We start from the raw sequence: 7,500 nt of genomic DNA, 5'->3' as shown, positions 1-7,500 counted from the left end.
GTTGAGATGCTGCCACCATCTCCTCGTGCGCGCTGGTTGCCCGCTCCACGTACCAGTCCTGCTGGAGCGCCGCAGTGATACGGCGTGCAGCCTCACACACGTTGCTCCAGTTCTCCTGGCTTAGCAGCAGGTACGCCTGAAGGTTTTGAGGGGTGACAGAGGCAGTGTCTCCCTCCTCCATCAGCTCGCCTCGCACATCCGCGAAGCGCGGGCAGTGAAAAAACGCGTGTTCCGCCGTTTCCGGGACCCCCGGACATCGTGCACAGTCCGGTGACGGCGACAGGTGTTTTGTGTGGAGGTAGTCATGGAAAAATCCATGACCCGACAGCACCTGGGCGAGATGGAAGGTCATCTCCCCGTGGCGCCTGTCCCTCCACGCCGCGATGTTTGGTATCACCGTGTGTGACCACGCGGTGAAGCGGCTCGTCGGGGCCAGCTCATCCCACTCCGCCTGCCACTGTTCGACGGTCCGTCGACGCTCCTCTGCTCGCACCTCCTGCGTGTTGATGCCCGGCTGCTGGTTACGCTGGTAACACCTTGCATCTTCCTCGATCAGCAGACAGATCGGGACCACGTTGGCCAGCACCGTTGCCACCTCGTTCCGCACCGTAACGAAAGTGCGGGCGACCGGCCGTGCGTATAGTCCCTGCACGCGGTTGAGCTGTCTGCGACACGCCCGGAGCTGGACCGCCTCGTGCCAAATGGGAGCAGCGTAGCGGAGGGTGGAGTCCACCACTGACGCCAGGAGACGCCGCTTCGCACTCGTTGGCCCGCCGTGGTTGCGGAGCAGCCTGGAGATCGCCTGTGCCACACGGAGCGCCTTCGACGTGGCCTGCTCGACGTGTGGCTTCCACGACAAGTGGTCCTCGATGATGACCCCGAGGTACTTGAGCGTACGGGTCGGCATCTTCTCCACTCCGTTGACGCTCACCGGGACTCGGGTGTTGTCTCGCCGCATGGTGGACACGATAATCAGTTCGGTTTTGGCCGGAGCAATCTCCAGATGGTGTTGTGCCATCCACGAACTGATCACCGCAATCGCCGTCTCTGCTGCTCGCGTCGCTGTTTCAGGTGTAGTCCCCTCTGCCAGCACCGCGATGTCGTCCGCGAAGCCGATCACTTCAGCACCCTCGGGCAGCTCCAGCCGAAGCACGCCGTCGTACATGGCGTTCCACAACGTTGGGCCCAGTATTGAGCCCTGTGGAACGCCTGCCGTAATCGTACGCCGCACTGGTCCCTCGCTGGTCTCGTACACCAGCCTCCTCTCAGAAAAGTAGCTGCGCAAGATTCTCTGGAGGGCTGTAGGGACCTGCAGCTTCTGCAGGGCAGCCGCAATCGCCTTCCAACTCGCGGAATTAAAGGCGTTCCTCACGTCTAGCGCTGCCACCGCCAGACAGCGAGGGTCCCGCTGATTGGTGCGATGGAATGTCCTCGCGTGCTGCCCCCGCTCGACTACTCGTTCGATGGCCTGGATGGTTGACCGGCCTCGCCGGAACCCGTGCTGGTTTGGCGACAGACGAGGCGCGTCGCTGTCCTCTAAGTGGTCGTTCAGCCGATCTAGGATCAGCCGTTCGAACCCCTTGGCGACTGCTCCCAGCATGAGCAGCGGGCGGTATGACGACGGATCGCCCGGCTGCTTTCCCGGCTTCGCGATCAGCACGAGACGAGCCTCCTTCCACTCCGCAGGAAACTCGCCTTGCTCTAGCAGCTGGTTATAAACCCTCGCGAACACCTCCGGATGCTTCCTCATCGCCGCCTTCACTGCGGCGTTGGGTATGCCGTCCAACCCTGGCGCCTTCGAGGGAGCCATCCGCTCGGCCAGCGACAGGATCTCCGCGACCGTGACCGGCCTCAGAGCCTCGTGTGAGGCAGCACACGCTTCGATGTCTGGCCACTCAAATGCTGGATGCTCCGGAAACAGCGCGTCGACGATCGGGTCGAGTACGGCTCGGTCCGTTTCCGGTGGCGCCCTGCTGCGCAGTTTCGCTCGCACCACTTTGTACCCGAGTCCGAACACCTCAGCTTCAACACAGTCGATCAGCTCCTGGAGGCTGCTTTCTTTGCTGCTCTTTATTTCAGCCTTCAGCAGACGGCGGCAATCCTGCAGCCTGGCAGATGTCGCTGCACGCTCCGACAGTTGGGCTCGGCAATGAGCGGCCTCCGCTGCTTCGCACTCCTCCCTCAGGCGCTCGATCTCTGGAGACCACCAGTACATCTGGGGCTTGCGGTGGAAAGTGGCCCCATGCACTCTCTCCATGGTCTCATCGCACGCCTGGGTGAGTCCGCCGATCAGCCCCTCTGGTGTAACAGGGATAACTGGCTTGTGGCCGCCAAGCGTTCATAGCGACGTGGCTTTTTGATCCTTCGATGTCGGCTCTTCCTATCATTGTGAAGCAAAATTCACCAAGCGTAGGATTGTTCACCCTTTCAAGGGAACGTGAGCTGGGTTTAGACCGTCGTGAGACAGGTTAGTTTTACCCTACTGGTGTGTGCTGTTTGCCGCTATCTTAACGGAATTCCTGTGCAGTACGAGAGGAACCACAGGTACGGACCACTGGCTCAATACTAGTTCGACCGGACTTTGGTATGACGCTACGTCCGCTGGATTATGCCTGAACGCCTCTAAGGTCGTATCCAATCCGAGCTGATAGCGCTTCTCAAACCCATTAGGTGATCGGAAGCTAGCGGGCTTAACAACCCTCCGAGATCCGTCGGTGCTGCCCCGCGCACACTGACGTCTCATCCCCGCTATAGCACTAGACTGAGCCGCAACGGGCGGGAGCACGCTGCACGTGGAAGTACCTTACCACAGGGAACCCTGGTGGCTGTGTTTCCGTCGACCGTGGATACAACTAGTTTCGACACCTTCGACCGCCCGCAAACGACGGGACTACAGGCTGGGAGCTGCGAGTTGTAGAGATGCGTTCGCATCGATCCTCTCAGGCGACCCATGCTTGCTGGTGCTCGCGTTCACTTTGGGAATGGAGTGTTCGCGAGAGTGATTGTTGTGTTGTGTGTGTACAGTTGGTGCTTGCGTGCACTCCCATAGTGGAGTGTTCGCGAGCTTAAAACGCTAAGTCCCGATTAATACTCTCCTCGCAACATTATGTGCGTGGCTCCACGCCAAGTGGGATTAGCGGTGCGAAACGCGATTGGTAAAGTCGATGGTGATGTGCGTACCAACAGGCGATTTGTTAAGTCAAATGCGATCTGTGGTGCAACAGGCAATGTGTGTTTATTATCAGGTGTTGTTGGAAGTCAATACGATTTGACTTTCAAAAATTTTTCTAAGTCCCGATTTTTTTTCTCGTCGAGTAACTACAATGCACTATTTCTATCGCAGCGGACTTGTTGTTCATGGCCTTAATGATCGCGAACGAACACGTATTCGCAAAAAAATTTTTGTATGAAAAAGTCACCACTTGGGTACCTCCATACAAAAGTGCCAAGTTCGGGTCGAGTGGTCGATGGACGTCGAAGGTGAAAATTTTTCATCATCGAAAATTTTTTCCAAAGTTGAAGCAAATGGGCCCTAGAGTATGAAAAGTGAAACCACGGATCGATTTGAGAAATAAAAATTTTTGTATGAAAAAGTCACCACTCGGGTACCTCCATACAAAAGTACCAAGTTCGGGTCGAGTGGTCGATGGACGTCGAAGGTGAAAATTTTTCATCATCGAAAATTTTTTCCAAAGTTGAAGCAAATGGGCCCTAGAGTATGAAAAGTGAAACCACGGATCGATTTGAGAAATAAAAATTTTTGTATGAAAAAGTCACCACTCGGGTACCTCCATACAAAAGTACCAAGTTCGGGTCGAGTGGTCGATGGACGTCGAAGGTGAAAATTTTTCATCATCGAAAATTTTTTCCAAAGTTGAAGCAAATGGGCCCTAGAGTATGAAAAGTGAAACCACGGATCGATTTGAGAAATAAAAATTTTTTGTATGGGAGGGCCCCTGCTAGAACATTTTTACCAAGTGCGACCATTTTACCCGGTGAGTCAAAAAAAAAATTTTTTTCACGGTGACTCAAAACTTCAATATTAGACTCCCCTGAGTATGAAAAGTGAAACGAAAATCATTTTTGAGAAGAAAAAATTTTTGTATGGGAGGGCCCCTGCTAGAACATTTTTACCAAGTGCGACCATTTTACCCGGTGAGTCAAAAAAAAAAATTTTTGTATGGGAGGGCCCCTGCTAGAACATTTTTCCCAAGTGCGTCGATTTTGGGTCGCCGACACAAGCTCGGGTCAAAAAAATTTTTTTCACGGTGACTCAAAACTTCAATATTAGACTCCCCTGAGTATGAAAAGTGAAACGAAAATCATTTTTGAGAAGAAAAAATTTTTGTATGGGAGGGCCCCTGCTAGAACATTTTTCCCAAGTGAGTCGATTTTTGGGTCGCCGACACAAGCTCGGGTCAAAAAAATTTTTTTTTCTCGGTGACTCAAAACATCAATTTTAGACTCCCCTGAGTATGAAAAGTGAAACGAAAATCATTTTTGAGAAGAAAAAATTTTTGTATGGGAGGGCCCCTGCTAGAACATTTTTCCCAAGTGCGTCGATTTTGGGTCGCCGACACAAGCTCGGGTCAAAAAAATTTTTTTTTCTCGGTGACTCAAAACATCAATTTTAGACTCCCCTGACTATGAAAAGTGAAACGAAAATCATTTTTGAGAAGAAAAAATTTTTGTATGGGAGGGCCCCTGCTAGAACATTTTTCCCAAGTGCGTCGATTTTTGGGTCGCCGACACAAGCTCGGGTCAAAAAAATTTTTTTTTCACGGTGACTCAAAACATCAATTTTAGACTCCCCTGAGTATGAAAAGTGAAACGAAAATCATTTTTGAGAAGAAAAAATTTTTGTATGGGAGGGCCCCTGCTAGAACATATTTCCCAAGTGCGTCGATTTTTGGGTCGCCGACACAAGCTCGGGTCAAAAAATTTTTTTTTCTCGGTGACTCAAAACATCAATTTTAGACTCCCCTGAGTATGAAAAGTGAAACGAAAATCATTTTTGAGAAGAAAAAATTTTTGTATGGGAGGGCCCCTGCTAGAACATATTTCCCAAGTGCGTCGATTTTTGGGTCGCCGACACAAGCTCGGGTCAAAAAAATTTTTTTTTCTCGGTGACTCAAAACATCAATTTTAGACTCCCCTGAGTATGAAAAGTGAAACGAAAATCATTTTTGAGAAGAAAAAATTTTTGTATGGGAGGGCCCCTGCTAGAACATTTTTCCCAAGTGCGTCGATTTTGGGTCGCCGACACAAGCTCGGGTCAAAAAATTTTTTTTTTCACGATGACTCAAAACATCAATTTTAGACTCCCCTGAGTATGAAAAGTGAAACGAAAATCATTTTTGAGAAGAAAAAATTTTTGTATGGGAGGGCCCCTGCTAGAACATTTTTCCCAAGTGCGTCGATTTTGGGTCGCCGACACAAGCTCGGGTCAAAAAAATTTTTTTTTCACGGTGACTCAAAACATCAATTTTAGACTCCCCTGAGTATGAAAAGTGAAACGAAAATCATTTTTGAGAAGAAAAAATTTTTGTATGGGAGGGCCCCTGCTAGAACATATTTCCCAAGTGCGTCGATTTTTGGGTCGCCGACACAAGCTCGGGTCAAAAAAATTTTTTTTTCTCGGTGACTCAAAACATCAATTTTAGACTCCCCTGAGTATGAAAAGTGAAACGAAAATCATTTTTGAGAAGAAAAAATTTTTGTATGGGAGGGCCCCTGCTAGAACATTTTTCCCAAGTGCGTCGATTTTGGGTCGCCGACACAAGCTCGGGTCAAAAAATTTTTTTTTTCACGATGACTCAAAACATCAATTTTAGACTCCCCTGAGTATGAAAAGTGAAACGAAAATCATTTTTGAGAAGAAAAAATTTTTGTATGGGAGGGCCCCTGCTAGAACATTTTTCCCAAGTGCGTCGATTTTGGGTCGCCGACACAAGCTCGGGTCAAAAAAATTTTTTTTTCACGGTGACTCAAAACATCAATTTTAGACTCCCCTGAGTATGAAAAGTGAAACGAAAATCATTTTTGAGAAGAAAAAATTTTTGTATGGGAGGGCCCCTGCTAGAACATATTTCCCAAGTGCGTCGATTTTTGGGTCGCCGACACAAGCTCGGGTCAAAAAAATTTTTTTTTCTCGGTGACTCAAAACATCAATTTTAGACTCCCCTGAGTATGAAAAGTGAAACGAAAATCATTTTTGAGAAGAAAAAATTTTTGTATGGGAGGGCCCCTGCTAGAACATTTTTCCCAAGTGCGTCGATTTTGGGTCGCCGACACAAGCTCGGGTCAAAAAAATTTTTTTTTCACGGTGACTCAAAACATCAATTTTAGACTCCCCTGAGTATGAAAAGTGAAACGAAAATCATTTTTGAGAAGAAAAAATTTTTGTATGGGAGGGCCCCTGCTAGAACATATTTCCCAAGTGCGTCGATTTTGGGTCGCCGACACAAGCTCGGGTCAAAAAAATTTTTTTTTCACGGTGACTCAAAACATCAATTTTAGACTCCCCTGAGTATGAAAAGTGAAACGAAAATCATTTTTGAGAAGAAAAAATTTTTGTATGGGAGGGCCCCTGCTAGAACATATTTCCCAAGTGCGTCGATTTTGGGTCGCCGACACAAGCTCGGGTCAAAAAAATTTTTTTTTCACGGTGACTCAAAACATCAATTTTAGACTCCCCTGAGTATGAAAAGTGAAACGAAAATCATTTTTGAGAAGAAAAAAATTTTGTATGGGAGGGCCCCTGCTAGAACATTTTTCCCAAGTGCGTCGATTTTGGGTCGCCGACACAAGCTCGGGTCAAAAAAATTTTTTTTTCACGGTGACTCAAAACATCAATTTTAGACTCCCCTGAGTATGAAAAGTGAAACGAAAATCATTTTTGAGAAGAAAAAATTTTTGTATGGGAGGGCCCCTGCTAGAACATATTTCCCAAGTGCGTCGATTTTTGGGTCGCCGACACAAGCTCGGGTCAAAAAAATTTTTTTTTCTCGGTGACTCAAAACATCAATTTTAGACTCCCCTGAGTATGAAAAGTGAAACGAAAATCATTTTTGAGAAGAAAAAATTTTTGTATGGGAGGGCCCCTGCTAGAACATTTTTCCCAAGTGCGTCGATTTTGGGTCGTCGACACAAGCTCGGGTCAAAAAATTTTTTTTTTCACGGTGACTCAAAACATCAATTTTAGACTCCCCTGAGTATGAAAAGTGAAACGAAAATCATTTTTGAGAAGAAAAAAATTTGTATGGGAGGGCCCCTGCTAGAACATTTTTCCCAAGTAAATTCGATTTTACCCGGTGAGTCAAAAAATTTTGAAAAAAATATTTTGCCAAAATCGTGTTCATTGCCTATTATAAGGGACCAGGTCAGCTCACACGCATTTTTGGAGACCATATGGAAAGTGCGTCTGGGATTGCGGAAATTAAGTTTAGAGTGTTAAATGATGGTTTCGCAATCCCGAAAGGCTCAAAATCCACCCTAAGG

The 7,500-nt window shown here is 48.0% G+C and overlaps 1 pseudogene; it reads left to right on the top strand.

Moving 5' to 3' along the window:
* LOC128307889 (uncharacterized) overlaps nt 1–2,966 on the top strand; it is a 7,175-nt pseudogene extending 4,209 nt beyond the window's left edge.
* Nucleotides 2,967–7,500: the final 4,534 nt, after the last annotated feature.

This window comes from Anopheles moucheti (genome assembly GCF_943734755.1).
Source record: "Anopheles moucheti chromosome X unlocalized genomic scaffold, idAnoMoucSN_F20_07 X_unloc_19, whole genome shotgun sequence".
In the NCBI taxonomy this organism is placed as follows: domain Eukaryota; kingdom Metazoa; phylum Arthropoda; class Insecta; order Diptera; family Culicidae; genus Anopheles; species Anopheles moucheti.
The sequence above is the reverse complement of the archived record's forward strand: the minus strand, read 5'-3'. Positions and strand labels throughout refer to the sequence as shown.